Genomic DNA, 13,914 nt, shown 5'->3' on the forward strand with positions numbered 1-13,914 from the left:
GATGACATTAACCTCGTTCAACTCATGGTCTTGGACCGTTTTACCCTTACGCGCATACTAAATGGATGAAAAAAATTGTTTTCGGTTATAGAAATTTTATATATACTATTGCGGCTTATGAATAGCATTAACAAGATCATTGAGATACGTCACTAATATATTAAGAAAGAAATGATAAAAGCTTTTTTTGATGTTGTTTTGTTTATAGAGTTATATGGGCAAAGAAACCCTCTTTCAAGTTAAAGGTACCCACCACATGTTTGTACAAATGCTGCAGCGAAAATGACTTTAAAAACCAGTTAATACTTAAAAAGCTACGGAATATGGTGTGAATGATCGTTTGAGGAGGGCTTGTGTAGTGCATGCTTTCTTGAGGTATGATATAATAGAGTCTATACATAACAAAGAGTTTAGCTTTTATATATTTCATTATTTTATCAAACAGAGCATGTTTTCATAATTACCGATCTTGACTTTCGTTTTTAGAGTTGTTCAAAGAAAGGAGCCAAGGAGAGGTTCCAAGTGGAATCTACACTTGAAGATTTCCCTGGTAACTTATCTCAAGGCTGTAAATTTTTTACTTGAATGGTTCAAGGTAAAATGTCATCCTAATACGTACTGCTCCTATGAGTAGCAAAATTCGGCACAAAGGAAAATTGTATCAAACAAAAAGAGTCCAACATCAACCAAAATTCAGCCCAATTTAGAAGACCATTGGTTACAAAAAAATGTAGCTCATTGAGAAACAAACCATTTCAATCAGTAGATTTTAGGTCCATAAATAGCTTCTTTGGGTTGTAGGATAGTTTTTAGGAGTATAAGTTAGATTATAGGCGTGTTCGACACACAGCTTTTGAGAGCTTCTGACTTCTAGCTTTTAAGAAAACGCTATTAGGAAAGAAAAAGCCTCGTTCGGCGACATGAACGTTTAGCTTTTAGCATAAACAAAACGCTCCAAAATCAAAAGTTACCTGCTACCCGCTAGTTTTGCCGAACACGCCCTATGAGCAGGAGATTCTTCACTCATCATTATCTCACTTGTTGTGCAGGGATGGATTTTAAATTGAAAAATGTTACATTTGGAGGGAAAAAGTTGAAGCTTGCTATCTTGAATACTCGTAGTAATATATTTTCATGTAGTCATTCATATATTAAAAATGCTTTATGTTCCTGTGGATTTTCTGTTAGTAAATTTGCTTCCTTTTTATTGTTGCTACAGACACAATATAATATGCAAGATAGGAGCATATAGATATTATAGAAATCCACCCAAGTCCAATAACGATGTCTAAATGGGGGGAAGTGTTCTTCTGTGCTACATAACACTATAACAGTCGATGACCATTTTACTGAAAATTGGCCGATTGTTTGATAACTATTTTCCATTTAAAGTATAAAGGTCAAAAAGCTATAAGAATATATAATCTATTTGTTACAACTTACAAATAGTGATATAGATTCTTTAATATTTGATATATATAAATACTAATGCAAAGTTAGAAACTGCCATGATAAAAAGGGCCAATACAATAAGTCATTTGGAATCATCATTGATTATGTAAGACAATTATGACGATTTAAGAAATTCAAATTATATCATATGCATGCACTTGCTATGTATTTAATATAAGATGTCTTTATGAAATTTATTTGATATAAAATGATAAAATTCTAAAGAATTTCTATAGAAAAAATCGACTTATAATCCATTTTAATTTACAATCCAATTTAAATATTTATGGTAATATGATATGCATCTAATATATATCTATTTTTTTAATTTATGGGAAGTGATACATATTGTAATATATTTATTTTTTAACAATAGTGTGAAGTTTGTAATAGATTAGGTAAACTCACATTAAAATGAATTCAAGGATTTCATTACAAAATGCATTGCTATGTACAATGCTTCCCTGGAGTTGTCTGGAATTCAATGGTGATGGATATCGACAATATTGCCCTTTTTGGAAATCATGAACAAGGTTGTAATCTAGGGTGAAAAATTATTGATGATTGAAATATGGCTGCAAAAGTGAGGTTTTATGAGGTTCTATTGTTGTTGAAAGTTTTTTTTCTTGAACTTTTGACTTTTGTTGTTGAGATTGATAAATGTTAAGCATTTGCAATTGATTTGGTTGTTGTTCAGTTCATGTTTGCTGTTTATATGTTTATTGATTTTCCTGATTATGTTCTTGATGAATTCATCCCTTTGCTTATTATTGTTGAAAGGGTAAAATGGTCATTTTCATCGGTAAGCATATGCAGTCAGATTGACAATCAAACAACATAATTTCTTACTCAATCAGGATTTCTTACCCAGACATATCTTTCCCAGTCAGCGCTTTTTCAGTCAGCAACTATCAAACAGGACCTTATACTATGATTAGTCTATAAACACCGAATTTAGTGAATATTGCTTTGAAAATTTGCAAGCTATGCATAAGGAGTTTGACATTTGTATGTATTTAGTATCTTAGGAGGCGGTAATATGACCTATACTATCCATATTTTCTTTTTCTAAACTGAGAGTGTTATAGTTGTATACATTATTTATCAGTATGTTTCATAACATTTTATTTGAAACAAATAATGAAATACTTACCATATATTATTTAATTATTTTTTAATGATTTGAAGTATATATTAATTATAATATATTAAATATGAAGCTATAATATATTAAATATATAGTTATAGACATGTTAACTCAATATTTCAATATTTTAAAATACTTATGATAACTATTTCAATATTTTAAAATTTTGCTCTTAACAATATATGAATAATATTTGAATATTGTTTATTTTTTAAATCTAATAAAAAATAAATTTTGGATAAAATTGAAGATATAGAAAATGAAATTAGAAGATCTTACAAAGCATACATGTAAAGTTATAAAGAATGCTAATGCTTAATTATAAAATTAATTTGTTCATGTAATTGATAAATACGAGAAATATTTATAAAAATGAAATCGTTCAAAATTTAAAAGAATTACTATTATTGTTACTTAATTGCATAATCTTTCTTGGTTGATTAAACATGAAAGACCAAGTGTAGACTCAAAACAAAAACATATTTTTTTCTATTAAGTAACTTACTCGTTGAAAGTAAGATCTATCATCAATTTCAATCTTCTCCGCCAAATTGGCATTCAACCCACCGAAATTAAGGAGATTTGTGTTATCAATGTGCTCTTTTAAGCAAGTGACATACTTTGTGCATCCCTATAAAATAATCGCATAATAAAAACCAGAATGATAAATGAACATATTATTTTTTCGATATTTTTTTCATTTTCACTTTCTGTACCCCTACCAAATAATCGTATAATAAAACCAGTGCAATAGATGAGAGAGTATAGAAAGCTATTCCACCCCGCATCTACGTATCTGGCTAGAAACTATTTGTCGAAAGGAACTATCCGACCAAACGAACTATTTGACACGAAAAAGAAACTAATCGCCGCATGAAAACTATTTGCCGAAAGGACTATTTGGCGCCGCCGCATCGCGCGTGTACCCTACTAGTATATATATATATTTATTCACATACAGCTAATCTTTTTATGGTCAATAAAAAAAATCATATAACCATATTTTTTTATTAATGTTATATTCATTTGTGAATAAATAATAATTTTTTTTCCGAAAAATTATAAAAATAAAAAAACGTCATTTTTAAGCCCTAAACAGTCTCGAGTTGCCGAAAAACACTATGTGTCACGGCGAAGCGGTGAGTTTTGTAAATCATACCATTTTACATCAAATATGCGGATTTCGTTAAATTCCGAGACTAAACTTCATTACGACAAATTTTTTTGATGATGTCACTAAATTTCCATTCCTACTAGTGATGGAATCATCATGTTTTATTTTATTCATATATAAATAAAGTTTAGAAAAAATTATATGAAATTACCAAGTTCAATACCACTAATAAAAAATATTATTTTTAGTTATATGTTATTATAGCGTTGGTGTGTAAGTTTTAAGCGGATAGAGTTGTTTAGCCCAAATTTTGTCAATATAAACCTGTTCTCTCACTAGAAATTTCCTCTTCGAGCAAGCATTTCCTTTCTCTCTCGATTGGGTTGGATGCATTGTAATTTCAAACAGAAGTTCATTTGTGTATTCTCTTTCTTGTAGTGTTCGACAGCCCCAATTGGCACCGAACTACGCCGTTAACCACATAATTTTTACGGGAAGCTCCGTCTTCCTGCCCATTACAGTGGTTCTTTCTCTACCTGAAAAGCGATTTGATTTATTCTGATTTTGTAATAGAAGCTGAGAAAGCGGAAAAGGGCTAATGAATCTGCACAAGATTCAACAACTAGAAGGTTAGAAAGGAGTGAGTTTGATCGCTAATCAAGATTTATTTGTTCCTAAAGCTAAACGAGAGAAGATACCTACCGAAATTAACTTTGATATCATTATATGTGCAAGTATACAACTTTGCATTCATTTCTAATAATCCATGTTATATATTGTTAGGATTTTAGTGGAGTTGGGCCTGCTTGTAATAAGCTGGGTGGTGACTCAAAGAAGATTAATCCATTGGTGAGTAAGATTCTAAGTATCCGCATGTGTTATTTTGTGGACTTGTCAAGTTGATGGTGCAAGAAGTGCAAACATGGACCTTGAGTTTCAAGGCCTTAAATTTGGTGGGCTGATGGAATTCTCTAGCTAGACACACGATAGTCTTGTTGGAAGTTGGAAATGATTCCCACATAACCATGATTGATGGATTGGGAGTAGGAGGAATTACATGGTATGCGACTTCAAAAATTATCATGGTAATGAGCTGGTGTTGTTGGATTCAAGATGTCTGGAAACAGCTACTGAGATTTGGTGCTTTATCAAGGGGTTTGCAACTTCAAAAAGATTACAGCCGGGTAGTTCTGGAGCATCCATATCATAATAGCAAATTTCAAAAAAAAAAAAAAAACCTTTTAAAGTTGATATAGCAAATGTCTTAACATTTTAGTAAATAGAATGCAAAACTTAATTGGTTTTTGTTTTCTCCAAATGCGTGCTCGATGCATCCTAGCCGCATGCTTGCTGTCACTAATTATTTATTAGCAAATAACATAAAGCTTATCTTAACAAATCTTTTGGTATTTAATTCAATTCCTTTCATTTGGTTTCATACTTGTTTGCTTCCAATAGCTAATACATACTTATTTCCTGCAACATAATTACATAATTAATTATTGTCTTCCTATTTGGCAGAAGCCTGAAAAATGTTTTTATTCGGGTTATTTAAGAAATATGAAGGGTAAATAATACAAAACCCTTCCTTTTCATATACATTTTGCATACATGATTAGGAAATTAGATCATGCTCTAGATGATTTACATAAAGAATTGATTTTTTATTCTGTTACTGTCCTGTCATGTAGGGTTGCTTAGTGTGTGATATCATATTCATGCTTGAAGGTTTACTTCTTTTTTTTAATTGATGCCTACTTCAATTTTGATGTCTTCTTTCACTAAATTATATACCTTATGATTCAGATTATATATTAAGATGAAATGTGAATGTATATGTTTGTAGTGGGTAGACGGTGATGAATCTATAAAGACCTTCTATTAAAGTTTAATTATACTTGATCATTACTCGTTTGCCCTTCTGTCTGATATAGTAGATACTTAAGTTAAATCTGCAAGTTTTGGCTCTATTGCTATCTGTAAAGCCTAAAAAAAATATAAATTTACGCTAGAAATTTTTTTTTTTTTTTGTCTGATATGGATACATTTTAATTTCTTTCCGATTATAGCAATGTACTTTTAGTTTGACTCATAATATCACAGCCCATTTTCAATTGATAATGAGATTTTTATTGGCAGCCTTTCAAGTTATTGGTTTGATTGTTAGTTAGAGTAAATCACATTAAAAGCAGCTGATGCAAGAAGTGGCAAGGTACTTCCATTGATTTGATTGTTAGTTTTACACTTATGGTCCTTTAGCTTAGCATTTTTCTTTGGGTTTGGTCCGAAAAGGAATCGGTTAGCAAATTTTATGCTTCCTAACTTTTTTAGTCCCTGATTTCTTAAAATCCAACTATTCGGCTTTTAATTTTTCTTATGACCATTTTGCCCTTGCACCAAATTCATTAATTTTTTTCTAAATTATAAATTATCTTTAAATGTAAGTTTTGTATAATTTTACAATTAAAATGAAATTTTGTACTTGGTCCACCGAGATTTTTTTTTTTTTTTTGGTTATTTTGTTTTTGAGTTTTCTAAATCCACCCAAGTCCAATAAACGATGTCTAATGGGGGGAAGTGTCTTTTTTTTTGCTACATAACACTATAACAGTCGATGACCATTTTACTGAAAATTGGCCGATTGTTTGATAACTATTTTCCATTTAAAGTATAAAGGTCAAAAAGCTATAAGAATATATAATCTATTTGTTACAACTTACAAATAGTGATATAGATTCTTTAATATTTGATATAATAAATACTAATGCAAAATTAGAAACTGCCATGATAAAAGGGCCAATACAATAAGTCATTTGGAATCATCATTGATTATGTAAGACAATTAGGACGATTAATATAAGATCGTATGCATGCACTTGCTATGTATTTAATATAAGATGTCTTTATGAAATTTGTTTGATATAAAATGATAAAATTCTAAAGAATTTCTATAAGAAATAATTTACATAGAAAAATTCTCAAATTTTCATTTTCATGCAATAAGTGGAAATCAGTTTAATTAAAATGGTATATTAATGAACAGTATGTGTATGTATGTGTATATTTTTATAACAATTCACACGTTGCTATTTCTTTCATTTAACCTTTAAAGCATAATACATGTAGTGCTCGCTTATGCTCTCTTTTGCAAGTATGATGACTGATGAGTAGACGTTGTGTTTGCAGGTTATTGATTTTGAGCTCGGTTTCGTTGACCTACTCAAGTTATATATCTTTAATAGCAACCTACATTTTAACTACTTTCCGATTATAGAAATGTACTTTTAGTTTGACTTGTAATATCATCCTACTACTATACCAAGATTTATCGACAACCTTTCAAATTATTGGTTTGATTGTTAGAGTGGATTAGTGGCGAATCTAGGATTCAAACTCACGTGTGTCCCATTATAAAATAAATGAGTCGAAAATTTTGGTTATGAGTCGGTTTGTCAATATACTTTGATCAAGGTGTTTGTTATTCATCGTTTTGTTGTTGGTATCATGATCATACCATAAAGAGCTTCTTTCACCTTTTTATGTAAATTTTTAGCATCATGCCAAAAATAATAAAATAAATAATTACAAATCTATATAAATCATCAAAAACAAATACATATACACTATCAATATATATCTATAATATAAATAAAGCATCTAATTTAAACAAATAATATATATAAAAAATCACTTAAAAAAAAGTATAATAAAACAAGAAGAGTGCCTTTTTTTTGTTTCATTTAAGCTTTATTACGTTATATATGTCGGAAGTATTACTTAGTACAACTTTAGTGAAGTAAATTAAAATGATAATTACATCTCTTCATTATAGAAAACAATAAGAGACATGTGATGCCTGACATATGATCACAAAAGCAATGATAGGTTTAGACTTTAGACTATGACTTTTCTAGTTTGTAGGTAGACTATGCTTTTTTTTTCCTTTAATTGCTTTACAGTCCATATCGACCATATCCACTGCTACAAGAAATTTAACCTTAAGTCCTAAAAGAAAGAAAAGAAAGACTTACCCAAATAAAAATTGAATAGAGGAGAAGCAACGCATGTTTGTGGTTGCAGTGTCGGCGATAGATGGTCCAGTCCGGTCGGATGAAGGTGGGGATGGTATCCGGTACGAGTGGCGAAGCGCAGGTGAGAGACGACCAGTAGTCTAAAACTATTACCCCAAGACATGTTGAAAACAACCTGCGGTCACTGGAGATCGAGACAGTCGGAGTTGTTATTGTCGGCGACACCAAAAAATCAGCGGCGGCCGGAAGGCGGCAATTCGGTTTTTGGAAGTCAAAGGGCACTCGAAAATCATAATTTTTTAGGTTTTTGTTTTCCACTTTACTAATTTCTACCCTTTACAGTTTATAGATCGATCTGAGCTTGCAATATTCTTTCTTATTATATATTTGAAAAATATTTTGTTTACTTAACAAACTCCTAAATTTCTGCTCTTGAATTTTTTTGTAAGTTTTAAAGATTAATAAGAAATTGCGATTGACAAATGTGATAAATCAAATCAAAATATTGTATTATTTATTCTTTTGTGTTACTGTATCCAAGGGTGTCCAGACTTTTTCCCAACAGGTGTCCCATGGAATTTATCGTTATATCTTGTAAATAAAATTTGAGATTTAGGGGTGTCCATGGACACCCTTTATAACACTGTACACTCTTTGAGATTTAGGGGTGTCCATGGACACCCTTTATAACACTGTACACTCGCCCCTGGAGTGGATTAAACTAAAAGCAAGGGACTTCCATTGATTTGATTGTTAGTTGGAGTAAATTACACTTGTGGTCCTTTAGCTTAGCATTTTTCTTTGGGTTTGGTCCGAAAAGGAATTGGTTAGCAAATTTTATGTTTCTTAACTTTTTTAGTCCCTGAATTATTAAAATCCAACTATTCGACTTTTAATTTTTCTTATGACCATTTTGCCCTTAAACCAAAAACAAAAAATTAATATTTTATGGAACATGCAAACAAAGTGCCAAATTCAGGGATAAAAAATGATCATAATCATAGCATGCACAGGTAGGACCAACACTGCTAAACAGGATACCACCTCCAAGTCCATTGGTTTTCAAGGGTGACACCAAAGGATCGGGAAGGCTCAGCAAGGATAGATGCATCATGATACTAGAAAAGTTATTTGATGATACGTTTCAATAAAAAATAATTTTCTTTTGATATATAGGTTGACATTCATGAACAGTTGGATTATGAAATTGCTAAACAAAATATTAAATTGGACCAACAAATTGATGTTAATAATGTTAATACTAATGTGTATATCCAGATAGCAAATCCCCCAAAATATTAGTAGATAAAAATGAAAACGACTTCCAACAGAGATGTGAACAATGTATTGAAATTCCAATCAAACATGTCAATTACAATTACCATATCCCTACCCTATGGGTGCAAAAATGGTGAACATTTCATCAGAAAAAAAAAACAAAAGAATTACTTCTCCATTAGAGGTTGGAGTATTACCCTTGTGCTAATTGGGCCACGAATTTCGTCACAAAAAAAAAACAAAAGAATTACTTGTTAAAGATCATCACTAGCCCAATAGAACAAATATTATCTAGAAGACTTTAGCTTGTTCTAGAATGCTCTAGAAGATTCTAGAACATTATGGAAGACTCCGGAATAAACCGGAAGAGTCTAGAATACTCTAGAACGACATGGAAGACCCTGGAAGGTTATGGATCATTCTAGAAGACACTGGAGCATCCTAGACCTCTCCAGAACATGGAAGAACATTCTAGAAACATAAGAAAGCTTATAGAGTATGTTAGATAGTTCTAGAGTTATCTAGTAAGTAATAAGTGTATACTAGTATCTAGAACTTTCATAAGAAGCCTATAAATAGGTATGGAGCTCATTTGCTCCAAACCATCCAAGAAAGCCTCAAAGAAAGTAAAGTGTATAGTAGTCTCACAAAGTGTAATTTATTCTTAAGTGTCTTAATAAAATTGTTGTTGTTTCCCATATACAGAGTCGTGTTCCACATTACTTCTCCATTAGAGTTTAGAGTATTAACCTTGTGCTAATTGGGCCACGAATTTCTACATGATTTGGGCCAAGTTTTTCATCCGTCAGTATTACCAGGTGGGCTCTTGTTTGCACCACTTGGGCCTCCGATCTCAAAGTCTGGGGTAAGAAAACCGAACCCATATAGGAGGTGTTGCTGATACCATTCGTCGTCGAATGCGGCCTGGAAGTTATAATCGTTGTCCTGTTGCCGTCATTTCCTCCTCCCAGTCCGGAGCCGGCGTTGATATGAAAACCTGCTTGATTTCCGACGCCTTCAATCTCAGATAGCCACGGTGGACGCTGTGCCGGAATTTGTTGACGATATTCGGTTTCACCCTTCTGCAAATCACGGCCAATGCCGTCGTTTCATCCTCCCAGTCCAGAGTCGGCGTTGATATGAAAACCTGCTTGATATCCGACGCCTTCAGACTCAGATACCCACGGTGGACGCTGTGCCAGAATTTGTTGACGATATTCGGTTTCACCCCTGTGCAAATCACGGCCAGTGCCGTCGTTTCCTCCTCCCAGTCCAGATCCGACGTTGATATGAAAACCTGGTGGATTTAGGTGACGTACCAACAAATTGAAATGTTGACGATTTTCAGTTTCATTGATCTGCAAGCGACTGCCGTCATTTGCTCCTCCCAGTCCGGAGCCGGCGTTGATATTTGCCACCTTGATGTTGAAAACCTGCTTGATTTAGGTTCATGCCGCCTTCGGTTTGAGATCCCGACGGTGGAGGTTGTGCAAGATTTTCTGTTTCACCAATACGCAATTGAGAAGAAGTTTGAGATGCTCCTCCACTACAATCAACCACCGCATTGTTCCTTGGTCCTCGTTGGGTATTTCTGTAGATTATAGAAAGCACAAAGCGATTTGGAGATTGCGTTCTGGTCCCATTAAGTACATACTTCGCCATCTGCCATGAGGTATTGGTCGTTGGAGCAGGTGGTAGGCCTTCACGATAATAGAATGAGTTCTTGACACCGATTTCCCCAACCTCATCACGTAGGGTTAGCTTGTGTTTCCATTTCCATTCTCCATTCCCATTTTTCCTAGACCTCCGATAATGGGAGCGGTGGTGGTCTCTTGGTGAGAAAAACAACCATTCGCCCTCAACAATTTGAGGATGGTTCGCTGTTTTCAAAAATGAGTTCAAAAATCCATATTAACCAAATAAAATAGTCAAGAACTCTGTGAAATTACCTGTAACAGATGACGGATGTCCAGAGTAGACATCTGTTTCCAAAATCCTGATATGTAGCGCTTGATCGTTAATTTTCCTCAGAAGACAATCAATGATAAACTCCCTATCTGTAGGGTAGAATCTGTATCCTCTGCGAATGATGATACGGTGATCCTCTGGGAATGATGCTACGATAATATGCATCATCTCTTGCTACTGAAGTGTCAGGTATCCTTGTTGATGTCACCGGCGGTGGTGGTGGCGGTGGGGGTGTTGGTTCTCTGTGACAATGGCAGTCACAAAAACTAGAACAAGAGCAGCAAGTACGAAGGCGATGAGAAGCCATTGTTGTCGTAGGTAAAGAACTAAGAAATGTAGGGTTTATGACCGGAAGTCTGAGGAATTAATAGATTTTGCCGGACAACGATGATTGCCGGTCATGACGCATCAACGGTCACACATCTGTTGTAGGACCCGCACATGTATTGGATTTGTATTTGTATATTGTTAATATTATTAGACGGAATTTCAAAATTATTCGATGTGGTTTTTAGGAATCTCAATTCAAGGAAAATCATTGGTTCTTATTGTTTCAAAAACCGTTAATCCTTTATACTATTCCATTAACTTTTAGATGTTAAATACATGCAAAAACACACTTTTACCCATGTATTTATCTTTTTTGATTTTCTTATTTTTGTTTTTGTGACTTTTAATCATAAAATCGGTTCTTCTTCTTGGGCGTCGACTACCACCGCGCAAACCAACCCCAACGACGCTCAAACCACCTCCGACGTCTAGCCTCATCATGATCTTCCAAAAAGTGGATCAAAAGCCAAGTTTCAAAAAGAAAAAGAAAATCACAATTGAAAGTAGAGATTAAAAATTGGGTTTAATTGTAGATCTAAAAACCAATTTTCAACTATTTGAGACTAGAAAATAGGATCCCAACTCATTGTCAGTCACTTATATCCAAAACCAAAAATAACTCAATATTTTTGTCACACAAATACTACACAAGAACTCAATCAAACAAAATAAAATGATTTTTTATGAGATTTTACAATCCAAAACTAAAAGGAAAACCCTAAATCTAAAAACCAAGAATTGAAAAAACACTACACGTCATCGTTGCAAAGGGGTTGCTAAGGTGGTGGTGATTCTAGTTGGAGACATGGAGGGAACGATAAGAACACGATGGAGTTGGAGTTTCAAAAGTTGAAGACGATTTAGTTGGACATGCAAAAATTGATGACGATGGCGGCCAAACCTACTCAACACAAACAAAAATGATGGAGGTAGGGAGACCATCGTTCCTCCGGCTCGCCTCTTTCTCGTGAGAGGGGCTACGAATCGAGGCGAACTTGAGCTTTTATAATTTAAACGAATCAGTTATTGTAATATATTTTTTAATTAATAGAAAAAATTTCTGAGGTGCCTTCTTCTTTTATTAAAAATAAATTTACTGTCAAATGGCTCTTTTTTTTGTCGGGGGCCTCAAACCGGTTTGTATCGCCCTGTACACCTCTCTATACAGATGCAATGTGTATTATTCACGTACATAGAAAAGAACAAAGTAAAGGATTCAGGACTTACTTCTGATCTGATATGTTTGAAGGAAATGTGAAGAAGGGTACAACTTAAAAAGGTTGTACCATGCCAAGCATCGTGTATTATAGCATCCTACATATTTTTATTTTTTTAATTACTGGATTGTATTTTGGATTCTTCTCTAGAAAGGCATTGTTATTTGGGGGAAAAAAATAAAGTAGCTGATTGATTATAACATTGTATGTAACATCCCAAATTTCGAGTCCAAAAATTTCATTTTAATTAACTGATTATAAAAACATTCATAAGAAAACTACGTAAAAATATATCATTCCGTAAATCAATATATCATGTCTGAAAACCCAAATCATAAAATAGCAACATGTCAGAGTACAATCCCAGAATATCTCAAGTGCGGAACATCAATGCGTGTGTGTATGATGTGCTGCTACCACGCCAACTCCTTCCCCTTCGCTGAAGAGGTACCTGAAACCAAAACTGTAAACCGTAAGCACGAAGCTTAGTGAGTTCCCCCATCGTACCGCACACCATACAATCATATATCATACATACTGCCAGGCAATTCTGGGGTGCCTGACCTACCCGGTACGGCCATTCTGGGGTGCCGACCTACCCGTGTCAAGCCATTCTGGGGTGCTAACCTACCCGTGTCAAGCCATTATGGGGTGCTGACCTACCCGTCGGTCCTAACAACCGACCCTTGGGGACTATTCCACCCCTACTGCTACTATCACATATATCATAACATAAACACACTATCAGACATATCTGGGGTGTCTGAACTACCCTTCGGTCCTAACAACCGAACTTGGAGACTATTCCCCTCCTACTACCACTATCACATATAACATATCGGGCCAGCAAATAAGCATATCATCACATATTGTCAGACATATCTGGGGTGCCTGACCTACCCTTCGGTCCTAACAACCGAACTCTACTACTATCACATATAATATATCATGCCAGCATATAACATATCAGGTAGTAGCAAACCTAGATGATATCACAAATACGATCATCTATCATACAACTCCTACTGGTGGGCCGACATTGTGGTCGTAGACCCACCGCTACTGGAAGATAACTCACCTCGTTCGAGTAGCTGCTGATAATCTGTGCGGGAAATCTCTGTCTGCTGCTGCTCCGGAAATCCTCCGGCTATAATCCCCACAAAACACTCAGTCAGAATCTGATATATACTCTTAGGGTAAAATGACTATTTTACCCCTGACCAAGTCCAAGTCAAAGTCAAAGTCAACTTTCAGTTGACCCGACTCGCCGAGTTGGGCCGCCAACTCGTCGAGTCCCTATCCTTTCATCTGTCCTTCTTCACGCCTCTACTCGTTGAGTTTGGAAACGACTCGACGAGTTCTCCTTCTAAAACAACC

At 34.2% G+C, this 13,914-nt stretch overlaps 1 long non-coding RNA gene across 2 annotated transcripts; it reads left to right on the top strand.

Annotated features, from left to right (window-relative positions):
• Positions 1-4,042: 4,042 nt before the first annotated feature.
• On the top strand, positions 4,043-7,179 carry LOC145108670 (uncharacterized). Of its 2 annotated transcripts, XR_013708464.1 has the most exons (4): positions 4,043-4,342; positions 4,497-4,897; positions 5,853-5,925; positions 6,900-7,179. It is a non-coding gene; the product is annotated as an uncharacterized LOC145108670 (long non-coding RNA). The 2 variants fall into 2 exon arrangements; XR_013708462.1 differs by having other exon boundaries at positions 4,043-4,897.
• The last annotated feature ends 6,735 nt before the right edge of the window (positions 7,180-13,914 follow it).

This window comes from Lactuca virosa, chromosome 1, assembly GCF_052849685.1.
Source record: "Lactuca virosa cultivar CGN04683 chromosome 1, Lactuca_virosa_CGN04683_v6, whole genome shotgun sequence".
Lineage (NCBI taxonomy): Eukaryota > Viridiplantae > Streptophyta > Magnoliopsida > Asterales > Asteraceae > Lactuca > Lactuca virosa.